We start from the raw sequence: 16,554 nt of genomic DNA on the forward strand, positions 1-16,554 counted from the left end.
AATCCATGAAATCTTTCACTGACCTAAACGAAGGCAAATTATTTGTCATGGGGATTCCTTAGGCACAGTACTATTAGCCTAAAATTGAATAGAGCCTGAAAAGCAATTGTATAGAAACAAAAAGAAGGAAAGAATTTATAATCATAATTATGAAGCCATACCTCAGAAGATGATCAGTCCTCAAAGCAAGATGGAAACTGGAAAGAAGAAATATATGAAAGCTATAGTTGTTGATTACTTTCTTATTTATTTTTGATTGTGTATTAAATCTTACACAGAACTATCCCTTAAAGTGTATCTGACAGTGAGAGGGAAAACTTTTTTTAGTTTCTTTTATAAACTATATTTGTGATAAAGGCTTGACACAGCTGATATGAAGGAACATTGATAGGACCTTGGTACCTAGAAATAAATTCAGTCCTGTTGTATGGAGTAGCATATTTCATGTGGGAGAAAGAGCAATCTATTTTTAGTTCTGCTGTACTCCTAAGAAATGCACCTTTCCTCCCACGGCAAGAACTTATTGTACTTTCACACCTCAGTGGCCTGTTACTAAAACATTTTAAGCACAAAATCCAGTAAGATGCAGTCAATTGTACTACAGACTTGAAAGTCGCTCACTGAAAATTGCAAATGCTCTATGTGAGTTAGTTAAGTCCAATTCCTCCCTGATTAGTACAAATACTTCAATTCTTCCTTCTCATTCATTGGTCAGATCTCTCAAGCGCAATATAAATCCCTTTTTAGTTTATTTCTTTGTTTATGTTTTGTCTTATGATATTAAAAAAAATCATTCATTCCCGTTCTGCTTATTTAGCGAGTTGAGTTGCCAATGGCAATCAGTAGATAATATGCAGCTCAGTAAAGCTTTCAAAAATAATGTTATAATTGGTGAAGTTTTTCCACTGTTAAGATTAATATTCAGCTACAGAGTAAATTAGGCAGTTGGTCTTAGTATTGAAAAAACCCCCATAACTTCCAGCACTTTTCATCACGTAACCTCTTTCTGAATTACTTAAAATGAGCATAGTAAATATTTGAAATGAAAACTTGTCATGATAACATTAAGCTGGCTTGTTGTTTATTTTGTAATTTATTTATTGAAAGTAGTTTTTCCATTGTGAAGTTTACAATGATACAGTTCGGTCAAAGTTTAATATTTCCTTAGCTGTTTGTTTGAAGAAGACAAGTGACTCCATGCTTTGGAAGATGTCCTTTTGGAGCTGGCACGAGCATGAACTAGTGGATCATGGTGTTCACAGTTATCGATAGAACAGCCCTTTCAAAGGCCCCAGTGAATGTCTGGGAACAGTAGGAATTCAGAGGTGCTCTGAGGTGTGTTGGAAGTGACAGTGAGCAGGGTTCTCAAAGAGCAACCTTCTAAACCTGGCAGGCAGGTGGATGTGTCTTGAATGGGACAAACAACAAAGAGATATACATACCCTTAAAATGTGTAGAAAGCAGGTTCCAAGACCAATGACAATCAGCAGAGTTACCAAAGGCCAGTTACTCCAGGAAATAATGAGTTGAATAGCCCTCTGGGTGAGTTATCAGCTGCACCATGCCAATTAACCTCACGGGCAAGGAATGGTTTTGGACGTGGCATATTTACTACCGTAAACAGAGAAAAGGAGTTCCCATCCTCAGTGACTTTTCTTTATGAAAACACTGGTTCAAGGCATATTACAGCAAAACCCACTTCATCTTGCAGTTCAACTTGGTTGAAAGCCTTGGGGTGACCGGTTAGTCTCAACTCATGCAGTACCTTTATGCACTAAATTGTCCGTTTGCTAATGAGCAAGATTTTACATCACTACCTTAGAAAACAAATGAGAATGTTAATTTATATGTTTGAAAGAAGGTTGCAAATTAATAGGAAAGTAAATAGAAAAGTAAAATAATAGGTAGTTTTTGCAAAATTATGCTTTCCAGAGTAGAATATCTAGGTCTTATGTAGCCTTAGTGCTTTCTGGGACGAATGGGGCACAGTTTGGAACCAGAATCTATTGTCTGGAGTAACCTAGTTCATTCCTTTCATAAAGTGGGGCATATCCCCCTCAGGTGGTTAAAGGTAATGCTACACCTACTGTGTGTTTGAAGGTGATATGTGCTGTAAATATTAAGGCCTTGTAGTCCAGGCTGTTGGTAAGAGCAAGTTAGGAAAATAAGGCAAAAGAGACTTCCAAGTTCAATGAATCCATCATTCTCCTATATCTAGCAACCATGATGATAATTTGCCTAATTTGTTGCTGACAAACATTAAGTGAATTGATTTTTTGTTTAGTTTTTTAAAAATTCTTCCTGTACTTTTGATTTTGGCAATTTCATGTGAAAATAAGCACCAGAGTTTACAGTTAATGAATGGAAATTTTCTTGTATCAGTTTTTGATAAAAAACTTTTTCATGTCATCACATGTTTCTTTGCATTTACATTATGAGACAAATAACAGAATTTCTAATTTCTGATTATTTTCTTACATAATCTACTTTTATCATGTCTCTGTTATCATGTTTCTTCAGTGGTCAGTCCTAACTACTCAGTTTCTTTTATATGCAAACACTTCCAGTCCACTTTTCATACTTTTTAATAGCCTAAGAACTAACCAAGTTCTGCCCTTTTGGGATAAGTGATTAGCACTGTGCACTCCAAATCAGGTAATATCATTAATTACAGAAACTCATCATATGGAAACATTAATTACCCTATTGTTCTTCATGTAACATAACTTATTGTTAGCTACAGCTGCATCAAGGAATCTACAGCAATTTTCAGGTCTGGTGTAGGAATTGCTTCCACAAATTTAGAGCCCTCTGAGATGCTGGAAAAATGTGGAATTTCCTTTTCAACATGAAATCAAATATTTATTATGTTGATGAGTAAACTACTTAAATTAAGCATGTCCAAAGTTTCTTTCAACTTCTGTGACCTTTCCGGGCTTAAATGCCTTAGTAGTATCTGTGGACTTCAGTAAGTAGAGCCAGTCCTGTTCTACAGTTCTTTTAAAGCTATTGATCAACATTAAACAATAAAAGTTTGAGTGCAGTAAAATCTTTGTTGTGTTCAGTTGATTGCTTTGGTTTGGGTTTAGTCGGTCATTTCATTGTGCTCTTTGGCCTTTTCTTCATGAATATGTTGCCATTCCTTTTGAGATTATTTTATTTCATAGAATCACAGAATATCTCAAGCTGGAGGGGACCCATAAAGATCATCAACTCCCTGCTCCTTGCTGAATTGTCCTAAAACTAAAAAGTATGACTGTGAGCATCACCCAGACATTTCTTGAACTCCTACAGACCTGGTGCCATTACCACTTCCCTGGCGAGCCTGTTCCAGTGGCTGACCTCCCTCTCAGAGAAAAAGAACCTTTTCCCAATGTCACATATGAACTGCCCCTGAGCTTCATTTTGGTTTTTTGGGTCCTATCACTGGTCACCAGAGAGAGGAGATCAGCGCCTGCCCTGCCACTGCCCCCTTTGAGGAAGCTGTGGACTGCAATGAGGCCACCCTCAGCGTCCTCTTCTTCAAATTAAACAAACCAAGTGACCTCAGCAGTTCTTTGGAAGTCTTGCCCTTGAGGCCTTTCATCATCTTGGTTGTCCTGCTGTGAACACATTACAGTAACTTGATGTCCTTTTTATACTGAGGCACCCAAAACTGCACACAACACTTGAGGTGAGGCTGGGCCAGTGCATGTAGAGTGGGACAATCATGTCCCTCAACCAGGTAGCAATGCAGTGCTTGATGCCCTGCAGGATATAGCTGGTCCTTTTGGTCTGTTTATTTTATAGAATCTTATTCAGGAACATGTTAGATGCTCTGAAGTAGTTTTACTAAATTATGTGAACTATTTTTTCTTCATCTATCATTTTACGGATGTATTCAAAGAACTTAAATAAAAAACTAAGAAATTAGATTTTCCTTTGCAGAAACCATGCTGGTTTTATTTTACTTCATGATATCCTAGACACTTTAGTTTTTACCCTTGGTAACCATCATTTCAACTAACCTGCTAGGTACAGACGTAGACCTTAAATCTCTAAATACTCTTTTAAGAGTAAAATTCTTACTATGAATTACATCAGGTGGCTAATCTGAGAATTCTACTAAAAACAAAAAAGCTCTACCAATATAACAACATTTAGTTATTCCTAATGAGTAGTATCAATGTTATGGCTCCAATTCACAGTAGAAGAGACTAATTAAACTAGAGAGGGCTCTGTGTTAGTAACTTAACGAACTCAGGTCCTGTTCTCTCTGGCATTATTTGAAATAGACATACCATGAGATTTCCACCAATTGAAATGCTTTTATGTTTTTGTTTGAAGAAGAAAAGAAAGACAATACAAATAAATTCTTGAAAACTGTCAATATCTTTCTTCCAATATAAGAAAAGATCACACCAAAGATCTACTGAGCTGAACAGCCAAGACCATGGTCAATAGAAGATACATAAAGTATAAGGACAGGACAAGTAAGCAGTGATACTTCTTGAGAATAATCTGCAGCCTTCAAAAATTTGTACTTAGGGATCTCTTCAGCTAGACACCTTAACTGTTTGTTTAATAACCCCCCATGGAATTTTCTATGATATTGTTCAATCACTCTGAACTTCTGTAAACTTTTAGCAACCATATCATCCTTACTAGCTGGTGATTAGGAGCTAAGATGGTCAATTCTGAACATTTTAGTTCAACCTTTCAGTGAATCCACATAAAAGTGATTAAGATTTTTTATTTTGCAGGAGGCATTCAAACCAATTTACTGATGTTAGAAACGTTTTAGAAAAAGAAATATGTCTTTTTTTTGTAGCACAGAGAAGACTATAAAATTTACAGTGCAATTCTCTCTTGTAGGAGGCATTCCTAGAGCTGTTGTTAAGGCCTCTGTTGCACTTGGCATCAGAGCAGAATCAGTCCATTAGGCAACACGGCTTCTGCAGAATAAAGGATATTTTAACATTCCATTATTTCACCATTAGAGCCAACATGGGTGCTTATACTCTTTTTAGCATCGATTTGAATATATTCCTCCTGCCTGGTACAGTTTTAGAGGTGATTAGTCTTCAATATAGGCCCTGGGTAATGACTTCAGCAAAGAAGGCTAAGGCATCTACCACATTCACAATGTGACCTTTGTGCAAATGGAAGAAGTATAAATGAGCTCAAAGCTGAACATTATCTGGTACTAACCTCCTGTATAATTTGATTGCAAAGAATTTTTTGTCTTGTACGTTCATGTTGCCCTCAATTAGCATGTAAAATTTCTGTTGGCACTTTTGGTGATGTTAAGAATGCCCTCTTTGAGGCATCAAGAAGAATTTTTCATTTATGTAATGATGGCTTTGCTTGGCATCAAAGTTTTGTTTACCAGAATGTCTCCTGTCCTGGCCTGATAAGAAGACAATCAAATCAGACAGGTCTAGATTTTCTGAAACTAACTGAGATGCATGAATTTCTGCATGTTTGAGGACAAGAACATCAGGATAAAATATAGTATAAATGGATAAAATATTATATAAATGAAGTCATACTTTAACTATATGTTTCTAAGATTTTCCTTCTCTTTGATGGAGGCATAAATGAACAAAATCAAATATTTAATTTAAAATAAAAGATCCCGACATGCTCTAGAGATATGCCACAAACAAGATGAAAAATCATTTCATCTCTTTTTCCTTCTAGTTTGAAACCTTCAAATTGGAAAAGCTGCTGTTTAAGACATATTTCCATGTAAATTGCTTTAAGGTATCTACATGTAAAGATTCATAGAAAGAATAAATATTAATTATCATTGCAGACAGCTCAAACTGAAGAGAACTCTGCACTTCACAGCAGCAATTAAGGAAAGCAAACTTGGTAAGATGGATAATGAATAGGATATTAAGCACACAAGTATCCCATTGGAAATCAATGGAACACTTTTCTCCAACTCAATCCAGAAAAGGATAAAGAAATAAAGAGTGTTCAGAAATGAGCAGGAAGAACTATAAGGTGTGAGGCATTCAGTAAACTGTTCTGTGAAGCAAAATTAGGACATCAAGATCGAGTAATTCGGCAAGTTGATTCATAGGAGCTATGCATTAACATATATCACAGACAATCAAAGAAGAGTTTAAGTTGAAGGGATCTTTGGAAATCAGTCAAGTCACTTACTCGAGCAGGGTCAGCAGGACCATGTCCAGTTACATTATAAATATCTCCACAGAGACTCCACATTCATTTCAGGTAATCTGTTACAGTGTTTGACAACCCTCAACGTAAAAAAGAGAGGTGTGTGTATATATATAAAAAGATACAGATATGGGTAAATAGATTAAGATATAGCTACAGTCATATAGATACATACACAGGTATTCACCTTCATCCTGAAATCCCATGTGAACAGGAATGGCGTGCAAGGGCAGGTAAGATGAAATTTATGGAAGAATTCTTACTTACTGAGTCTCTGTTTCTTCCTGTCTGTGATATCAAAAGACCTTACCAGAAGGTGTGGATTTCCTAAGAATTCATTTTCAAGTTCCAGTAACCATAAAAAGGTATGAATTGTATTAGAGGTGAACTAAGGATTTGAAAATATCGTTGGTTGTTCAACTCATTCTCAAAAGGTAACTGAGATCAGAAGCTCAGTAGAATACTAAGCAAAGTTATTGGTGATGTTATTCTCTTTTTAAATGGACATTTGAATTGACAAAAGGATATGCCTCAGAATCAGATTTGGAATTTTATTCTTTTAATTTTGAAGATGTTTTTGAGAAATACCTTCAAAGATAGAAATATTGTAACCTTAAAGCATATTTCTCTGTAACTGATTACTGAAGGATTTCTGAATCTTCCCCTAAAATATCAGCTAAGCTTTAGTACCAGACATTTGTCACTGGATTGTGAAAATGCTGTTGCTGATCTCTTGTAGTCATTCTTGGTGTATCAGGTTTACATGGCCAAGCTTTTGTTGCAGGGGGGGCTACAGGGATGACTTCTGTCCAGCCAGGGTCAATCCACTACACTTGGGAAAGAACAAACATAATTGGATCTTTCCAGAAAAAAATGTTTTTCAATATTTTACTATTTTGCTTGATTTCTGTCTGTAAATAGTAATTTAAAAAATTATAATTGCACATTTTACATAGTGTGAGAAATATCTCATGGCCACATAGCAGCACATTTTCTCAGTAAATGACATAGAAGGGTTAACCAAATAATAAAGTGAAGGGATGTTTTTTTCTTCAGAAATAAATGATTTTTTTTTCTTCAGAATATTCAACCCCTAAACTTTACAAATTCCTTTCCCTTTTAGGTTTAGGTTTCTTTTAAATTAAATTTTCTAATAAATTAAAATTTTCTAACCCAAAATTAGTTGCTGCAGCCTCTCCTCTTATTCCCACATTCTATTCTGATCCCAGATACATGAATATTTAAAAAAAAACCATCAAACACTTTGTTTGCAATGCAGAAAAATAAGAGAGTATCCTGAGGCATTTCTCATATATTAATTATAGCTCTGGTTGATTTCCAGGAACAACTGTTTTGGAAACCTGCCCATGGAATGTGAAACTGATCAAAGTATTTGTGTTAAAAATACTGCCTATTAAAAAAATCAGAACAATTGGTTTCAGCCAGAAAATAGAATAGTGAATACATTGGTTTAGACATAAGAACCATCAAGAAAAAAAGAACGAAATAAGGAAGTCGAACACTCGAGGTATCTTTAATGACACATCAGGAGATACGTAGATATAAAACGTATATATAAACACACACAAACATTCACATGCACGTGCACACACATATTCTTCCACTTGTTGCATTCTCTGGATATTGCTTATTATCTTGTTTATTATCATCAGCAAAGATAATACAACTTGTGGTATACTAACCTATCCTCTGCTCCAGAATTGTTCTATGTGGTTTGGTAACATCCTCATTTTTTTACAAAGAAGCCTCAAATTTTTATATCTGTCTCAGATTTTCATTGTGCTGTTTGATTTAAAAAAAAACCTGAAAACTTTTATTTGCAGCGGGAGAAAAGGGGCAGAATTCTAAAGGTAGATGACAAGTAGACTTTTATGAGTTAAACATAGGCTTCTTGCCCCACTGTATCACAGTATTTAAGGGGGACATGCAAAATCCACTGAGTTATCGGTTGGTACTGGGAGGTAGGGATGATGTGGCATAGCTAGAAATAAGAGGCTTCACTCCACAGCTCTCAGAAATTTCTAGTGAAACGTTGAATCAACTACTGGTCCCCAATGTAATGATCAGTTTAACTAGGAAAGGTTCTTCCTTTAAAGTGTTGCACATACAACAACCACTAAGATGCACAGCTGCTGGTTTTAGCGCTGTAGGATGAACACCATTGTTGTAAGATCTTCATTGAGCAGTCCATGAGGCCTCTGCTGACAGAAAGAGAATGACCAGGAGGACAGTGGATTACCATAGACAGCTCTGCTACAGTGACATGACTCTATATTTCAGGCTAATGCAAACAGCCTATAGGTACTTACTTTCTGTAACTTGCACAGATTACAAAAGAAGTACCAAACTCCCAACTCTGTTTGGTTTTTGTCTAAGTTATTAAGAACGGCATACTTTTAATCACTTTATAGAAGTAAAAAGTTTTTTGAGGGAGGATGAAAAGGCATTTTGGTAATTAGTGTTTGCAAAGTTCTAAGAAGTCCTAAATTTCAGTCACTGGGTTCAAAATAATATGAAAAATTCTTTGTTCCAGAACTTCTGTGAATGTCCCCAAGTATACTCAGCCTTTGATCAAATGATCAAGGTAGTTCTGATGCCTTTATTCATGTGGAATAGATTATTGCACAACACAAATAGTCCTATAGACATCCCAATAAAAGTACTTGGGGTTTGCAGTAGTATTTAATACAAACAACAGGGTCTACTACCAAGTGATAATGAGTAAAGAGGGTCCACTTCAATTTTAATTAAATCAGTAAGAGTATTTTCATTGGCTTCACTAAATACGTACTTTTCCTTTTTTACAAGATTTCTAATAGTCCATTTTAAAATATGTTTCTCCCTAGTGAGATCAAAATGATCCTGTACTGTGGCAACAAAGAAAGATTTTCAAAGCAGTTGCAGTCATTGTGCTGTTCTACAGAGTGCAGCATTTACAATGTTTGGTCATTTGTGTGCCACTGAGATAATGAGACAGACACACAATGTGACATGCAAATAGAAGAGAATGCTTTCCAAAGCTATGGAAAAGATAATAATATGGTCAGCTCATGTAAATAAAATCATCTCTGTTCTTAACCATGGAAAAATAAGGAGGAAAAAAATTGTTGCATTGACTAAGTAACGTAAAGGATGCAGCATTTCCAACCTCTGTAAAGCTCTTAAAACCTGATAGGCCTTGTAGCTTGTCATAGCTATAAACTATTTAAGTACATAATGGTTTTTCTAACAAGGGAAAAAACCTTAGAACAGGCTCATTAAGTGAATGCAACTGCTCAAATAGAACCTGCACCTAGTAGATCTACCTCCTTAAAATGTAAATGTTTAATCACTTATGTGTTTACCTGTTTAGAAAAGCAAAACAAAACTGCTGAACATTTTTAATAAAGATCTACATTATCTGAAAATTATTGGGATGTATAGTGCTCTAAAGAAAAGAAATGGATGGCTGGGTTATATGCTAACACTCCCACCATTGCAGCTCATATACACTCCTGCCACCAGTTGTTTGCATTGTCTTTTCATATAACACTGAGAACCAGACTTGAAGAGGAACCCTTTTATTGGTTTTTTAGAGCAGTGTTCTGAAATAATGCCTTGAATTCTATTAGAGCCCCCTGCAAAACTGTTACAGGATGGAAGTCTAAAGTTCCTTGAAAGATAAGGACTTTTTTAGTATACTCCGTAAATACCGAGTTTTAAACCTGGTTAAACCTTTATTGTGATAATTTACTTCAAGAGAGGTTTTATTATTATATAAGACTGAATTCTGCAAAGATACAACCTTTAAAAATGTGAATGCACTGATTGAGCTCAATTGAATTAGATTACTGATAATAGTAACTATAAATGCCTGCAGGAAAAAAAACAACAACAACATTTCCTTAATGTACTTTGATACAAATATGCTTTTTCATGAGTGCACCTAAAAGCAAAGTCCTGGTCACATACTTCCCTTGAGCATTCTAGCAAGAAAGGCCAAGAGAGGTAAACCTGTAAAGTGGACAGAGATAGATCACCTTTTGACAGGTGATGTCAGCACTTCAGCGATGGAATTCTAGGACTTTGGGTCATTTATGAAATCCTTTTGTAAAACCTGAATGGACTCTCAGGTGAGTAATAAACACACATCTCTGTTTTCCATAAAACCACTGTTAACCAAATTTAAAGTTAATATCTGTATATTTACATGAACAGAAGGGGTGCAGCTCAGTCCAAACTAGTACATCTGGTCCAAACTACGTAAGTATGTGTGCAATATTATTTTAAATTATATGAAGACATCTGAAACAGATTTTCAAAGCTGCTTTGATGAACTTGATGCAACTCAAACTATGTCTCCTGTAAGACAGTGGACAAGCACAACCCAAGTTAAAGCAAACAGTTTGGTAGTTTGTCATGTTAACAGTACACCAAACTCTCTCCACAAGCAGGTATTACAGTGCTTATAAAAAAGGACTCACTTTCCTTTGATGGATTACCACTGGCTCTTTCTTTTCCATCTGTCCTTTTAGTTATATTTGCTAGGTCTTTAAGCCTGGAAGAGCCAACTACCTGCAGTCCCAGGGAGCTGTTATGTATTACTGCAATTTAGTGGTGGAGACTGCAATTTTTTTCTCCAAAACCACTAAATGTTTGGACTTCTGCTGTTGTTGGCTGTTTTTTCTTGGTTCTTGCCTCCTTAAATGCTGTTAACTACTTTTGTCTTGATGTAGTTGCTTAAATGTTTTGGAAAAGGATTAATTTTTCACTCAGGTGGTTTGAGGCCTTTGGTACTCCCGTGTGTTTGGGGCGAGTTTGAAAAAGACCTTTTCTCCAAGCCTTGCTTTGCCTCTGCTACCTGGAGGTAGCAGGGACTGCTGGCCTGTGCATGTAATGCTGATCTTCTCAGGGCAGCTGGATGTTTGCTCTTTATTTTCCTATGTGTATAATTCACCTTCAGTTAAAAGAAATTCCAAGTTAGCTCATGACCCTGCCTGTGGAGGGGCTGTATTACACTGCCCACAGGTCACTGTGGGACTTTCTACAAGTTCAAAATAAGGGCATAAACTGCATCTGTTCTAAAGAAGTAGCACTCAGCAAGCTGTGGAAGAGTTTATGGTCTGATGGCTGACTATGTATTATGGAGCTCTGTTGGTACCATACAAAAGTAACTGTAGAATTAAATGAGATGTGTTTAATATGATTCTCTCCTTCCATTGACTGCATCTCCCTAGTATTTTCTCTTTCAGTTTAGTAGGATTTACCAGGCTGACTTGGATCTAGCTGCCAAGGTTTGTCTTGATCTGGCAGGTTCCCATTTATTGTCCTAATATAGCATTGATAGTGTTTGGTTTTGTTACTTTACAAATACCCTGTAATATGTACAATATAAGCAATCAGAAGGATGTGGAAAAAGAAAGGCAGTAACATGGGCAGTAACAGGTACACATATGCCCTGTATTTGTCCCATGTGCTAAATGTGCAGAAAAAGACTGCTTTATAAATCTTCTGCTAACAGACTCTATAACTAGGATGGGGTTTTTTTATGAAATCCAATCTAAGTTTTTTTTGAAATTAATATGAATCTTGATTTTCAAGACACATATAACTTGGAATTTTATTTAGCAGAGTTATCCTTCCTACCCTAAGACAGGCCCAGTTACAGTCTTTTTGGATTGAGAATTATATATTTATTAAGCCATTACAAATAATTGGAAAATGTCAAAAGAATTGACTTAAATTCCACAGTCAGTTTAATCTGGCATATGTTTGTGCTGCTGCTGAAAAGGTCATTTCTACTCCTGCCTTTATGCTGGAGTTAATGTCCATGCAGCTTCAGAGTAAACTGATTAAAATGGTGTAAAGTGAAAGCTAAGGAGGGGGAAGCTGTTCAGGATGAATGTGGTTCCTGAAGAAGATTGGAGAAGAAGACTGTGATTCCTGAAGAAGTGTAGCTGCATGAATGCCAGCCCTGGCACATGGGAACACGGAGAAGAATCTGAAGGACACTGTGGATGCTAAAAGGCAGGAGCAGAGGAATTTTCCAGCTGCTGAAGCATTTTGTGAAGTTTTTCTTTCTCATGCTTTAGCTGAGAAACAGTGAAAGATGTTTTGTAAACTAATTCTCTATCTTGCACCTGCACGGCCTTGTTTTGGTTTACTGAAGAAAATATTTTGAAATTGGCATCGTAACATTCAGCCAATCACTCTGGGAGGTGTATGGTCAAGCAGCCAAAAATGTCATTTCTCTGTTGCAAACCAAGTTACATAAACGAGGTGATAATTAATTAAATAATCCCATTTTCCTGGAATTCCGTGCGGTGATTATCGCTGTCCCTGGGGACAACAGCGACAGGACACAGCGGCTGTGACTGCTCCTTTAGGCACTACCCTCTGCCAGACTTAAACCTGAACCTCCAAAAGACAGCATTTAACCCACTGTTTCCGTGGCCTGTGCTGTGTTATGCACTGATTCCACTGCCTCAGAGCTGTGACTGAGCTTCTTTGTACTGATCCACCTAAACATGAAAAGAAACAGCACTTTGCCAAGAAGCAATTTCTCTTGCAGAGAAATAAAATGGAAATCTTGATGTAGCACACTGTATTTCCCAAGCCCATAGGCTGATTTTACCTGTGACCTAGCAGGCAGTGCTGTATGTAATTTCTTTAATTTGAGTGATTTCTGACAATGTCAGTTTTGTCTCATGATAAACTAAACATAAAATTTAACAGTCCCAATAAAGGGAGGGTCTGCAGAAGCACAGCTAACATTCCTGTGAATCTTCATGACAAAAATGAAGATTGTATGTCCTAATGTATTTGGAAATCAATTTTGAGGTAACACAGTCTCTTCCCACTATGTTTATTCTTCTCAAAATGAGCATAACTGAATTTTAGCTCTAAATTCTTTATAAATTGGAGGTGTCTTCCTTTGAAAAGCATTTTGGGTATTTGAATGTCTATTGCTTTTCTAAATCATAATCCCATTCCTCTCCCTAATTTTTGAGTTGTTTTGGTCCCATCACTTTAGAAAAACATAATTTCCAGCATTCTGTAGTTAGTATAAAACTCCATGTATTCATTCCATACATTAAAAAGTACTCACTTTTTCTTCTACTTTGGTGATATATAAGAACAAAAAAACCTGTCTGTTCACTACACATGAAAATCCCTGGTGAGTTAAATTTTTCCCGTTATGGTGCTGTGTTTGAGTGATTTATTGTCTATGATGCATGGATGGAAATACATACACAAGATTTAATAGGCTTTTCCCAAAACCCAAACATAAGAAAGCCTCATTATAGATTGCATGTGCTATATGTTGTGGTCAGTATTTAATCTTACGTGTAACTAGACCCGTTACCTTATGACAGTAACTGATGGCAGCACAACATATCCTAACACACAGAAGTAAATCTGTCAGTTTCTGTGCCCAGTTTTGTAACCAGAGATTTTTTTTTTTTTGAAGTCTTGCAGGAAAAACATACTTCTGTCTGTGCTTACAGTGGAGGTGCTGTCAGTATGAATTTTTTAAGCTAAATTTTGAGTATGGTAATACAGGATGAAAAGTGCATCGTTTTCTTCTATGCCGTGGTCTCCCAGCTCATTCTTACTGGTATTACAGGGCCTGCTGATGGCTCTAGCATAAAAATGCAGTTCTTTTCCAGCACTCTGTGTGTTGCTTTTGTTAGTTGTGGGACAGCCTTTCATAGAATCATAGAAATCATTTACATTGAAAAAGACCTGTAAGACAATTGGGCCCAACCATTACTTTCATTATTGTTTCTGCATGACCATAGCAGTAACATCTTAAGTGTATTTTCATAATTTTAGTTCTTTATTTACTGCACATTAAACCATTTTTAATGTTCCTGATTTTCTTTATATACATATGTACATAGGTATTTACCTTTCTCACAGTCAATGAAATCATAGCATGAAACCAATGACAGCAAATGCTTTTCCACTTATCTTGTAGAAATGGTGAAATCATTGATACTTGAAGGGTGTGAGGCTGGGTCAAAAAAAACTAGCAAATCTTAATTTGTCAATCAGTTTTAATCAATGATTCTTCTCACAAAAGCATGTATAGCTATCTACACATACACTTTGTTTCTATGTCAGCATTCAGACACCTTGGGTCAAGTAGAAGTGATCTCCTTAAATGTCGTCCTGGGAAATGCCTCAGAGCACAAATAAAGCTTAAGAGAGAATTCTTGTATCAAACATATGAACTGAACCTTTAGAAGTGTAGTGATTACAAGATGGTCACTGGTATTTCACTGATGATGGTATTAAGACAAGAGCTCAGAGCGGAATGCACTTCCATACATCTTCCTACTTTGAAACAATACAGGTTGGGAAACTGAATGAACTGCCCACAGCTGAACCTTGATTTGATCTCATACTGGTTATATGTATTAATTGCTTTCATTCTTTGAATACAGTTGTCAAATTGCTCTGTATAGATGGGAGTTGTACAAGCATGGGAAAGAATTATCCACTTAATTCCACACTGTGAACATGATCAATATTAATTTAATGGAAAACCATGCTCTCATGTAAATGTTCTCTAAGGAATTTAGTAGAGCCTCTGTGCAAGCATTCAGGATTCTGAATTGGATCCTTTGCTTCAGGATTATAGACAGAATATATGATTATAATTAAAATATGCTTTTTTCAACAATAAAAAAAATTCTTCCCCCTCTACATGCTTGAGATAGAGATTTTATATTCAGAAAAACAAGGCTTTTAAAGTGCTTCTATAGCAGATGTTGCTGTTAACTAAGAATCCCAAGGATCCAGGCATTATGAAATAATCACCTGGAAGGGATGTAAACTGAGCAAGGGAATTCCACTGCAGAATCATAAATATCTCATTCTGCATAGAGTAACTGCTTGTTACTGCTACCTATATATAACAATGGCTGTAACAGAGAAAGAAAAACAAAAGTAAACCAAATTAGCTACAAACACCTGGTCTGTGAGAAAAAAATTGTTGTCAGAGCTAAAACAAGTGAAACAAAGCTACAGGCAGGTTAAGAAACCCAACAAGACAGACATGACAAGCCTCAGTCCTGAGTTCTTGCAAACTTGTTACAAAGTACTGGCAATACTCTACTTCAGGGCTATCCCATTATATGTGTGAAGGAATTATATTAGCTGGTAAAATTTAACAGTGAGTCAGAAGAATATGTAAGGACCACTGGATCCTTGGTGATTGTCCAAGGACCAAACCACTACAGTAATTAAAAGAACGGGTATTTTAATATGAAATTTTCTTACTTGCTAATGGTAAATGTGGAGTCTTAAATTGATGTGTGTAATTCTGATCCTACAGTTATTATTACAGTGGATTAACTCCTTCCTGCAAGTCATGATCTTTCTTAAGTCTCTTAGGATTTGCTTGAATGATTTCATGTTTTACATTAGCACTGCTAAAATATTTGAGGTGAAACAGAAATCAATCCCATCTGTATTTCAGGGCATAACAAAATAAATACATTGCACTTCTCTGCACTTGACCCTGTTTATAGTGTTATATCTTTCAAAGAGAGGCTGGCCTTTACAGAAGCAGAGAGCTTTTTGACTGGGAAAGTCAAAAGGAAATCAAAAGAGGATCTGAACTGCAACACTGATTAAATCTCATTAACCTCTGTAAACTCCCAGGTCCCTCACGATCTTGTGATCTTATTCTGCAAAAATGGGTGACGTATCTGTAAGGAAACTCTACCTCCATACACTGTCTGCTTGTAAAAGACAGTAGGAAAACTTCACATTCTTGTGACTTACCTTGGCATGCAGTTGCAGGTTCAGACCCTCCATGGCTGTCAACAAGGAATGATATTACATAAAAGCCCTAAGATGTGAGTTGCTCTTTTCCACCTTTCATTCCTGTGAGTGCTTCACAGTCCAAGTTCATTAGCTTTTAACAGAATGCTCTCTCCTACATTTTGTCACATCTGAAGCTGCCAACAAAGTGCTCTTGTTTTGGTGTTCTGTGGTCTGCTGAACTCTTCTAGAGGAATAATTGCAGATCTTACATGAATTTTCTTAATAAACAGATAAATCTTGGCTTCCATCTCTCACAGTCCATTTTCAGGTTGTTTTTTAAGCCTTTCACCATCCCTTCTATTTGTATATCAACTCTCTCCAAATACCTGCAGTCTACTGCTATAGCAGTGGATCAAATTCTTGAGGTTTTCTCTTTGTTATGAGTATGTATGAGATAAAAGTCCACGTTCAGCGTTGTAGCAATAGTCTTAAACTTCAGAGCAAAACCTGTTATGCCTTGGGTTTTAAGCAGGACACTCACTCTTCCACCTGTTGCCTTGTGCTCCCACATCATGGGGCTTCTGGTGCACTGTCTCTGCTCGTCCT

Source organism: Coloeus monedula (assembly GCF_965178545.1).
Source record: "Coloeus monedula genome assembly, chromosome: 1".
Taxonomy (NCBI): domain Eukaryota; kingdom Metazoa; phylum Chordata; class Aves; order Passeriformes; family Corvidae; genus Coloeus; species Coloeus monedula.